The following is a 1076-nucleotide window of genomic DNA, read 5'->3' on the forward strand; positions in this document are numbered from 1 at the left end:
AGGAAAGGAGAGTGAATGCACATTGTTCAATGTGACATTTCATTTTATAGAGCTGTTTTGACATGGAAGTTGTCTGGTTGAATGCTTCACTGACAAGCTGGCTTAGATTCTTCTTACCTGTAACTGGTATTTCTATGTGGATGGACACTGGTTTCTTTAGTAATCTTGGGCTTTTCTCTACTCCTTTAGTGACTTCATTCCAGGAGAGGAGGGATGACATTGTTTTGTTGAGTTTGAGAGAGGAAGGGGGTTTGTATAGTCCTATCCTTTTGCAGTACAGCATACTATACAATTGTATACACTATGTGATATGTGTTCCTAGCTTACAAAAAAACCTCTTAATACTTCCCTGCTTCCAAGGAGGGACTGCATACAGCAGAATGCTCACCTCCAGCTACTAGTGGAGGTGGGTGAATTTGGGCCAATGAGAGTTCCTCTCCAGGGATTTGAATAAAGATAGTCAGTCAGTCTGGTGATGATATGGCCATTGCTTTCCTGTGTGAAAATTAATAAAGGGAAACCTCATTACAATGGAGTCAGGAGGCCAGAAGGGAGAGCTCTCTCTCCCACACCATTCTGTCAATACCTGTTGCAAGAGGAAGGGATGTATTTGGCATCTCCAGCAAAAAGTGGCCCTACTGCCAGCTGGAGGAAGAAAGAATTCTCCTTGCCTGGCAACAGCTCAGCTACTGAGACTGTTGCAACTCCCCAGTAAAAAGCCACTATACTTCAAACTCGCAGTTTCATCAAATGCACTTTTTGTTTATAGTAGCCCCATCCCCAAGTTTCTCTTCTCTTTTGTTTTACTAGACTTGCATGTGGTTCACTGTATCTGCATATCTCAAATTGCAATTCTTTACTGTTTCCAACTATAACTGTTTGGATGGAAAGCAACTGGGTGTTTTGTTTTAGGTTAAACCTTCTACGTGGATTGAGAAGAAAAAGCTATCCTGCAGAAAAAGGAGGATAAGCTAGGTCCAAAGGGGAGAATTAATTGCCTGGGTTCTGATGGCCTTTTAGTTCTTTCTTTCAGTTCTTTTCTGGGACCTGGTTGAATTCCTGACATTGGGTTCTAT

Source organism: Bos taurus, chromosome 11, assembly GCF_002263795.3.
Source record: "Bos taurus isolate L1 Dominette 01449 registration number 42190680 breed Hereford chromosome 11, ARS-UCD2.0, whole genome shotgun sequence".
NCBI lineage: Eukaryota > Metazoa > Chordata > Mammalia > Artiodactyla > Bovidae > Bos > Bos taurus.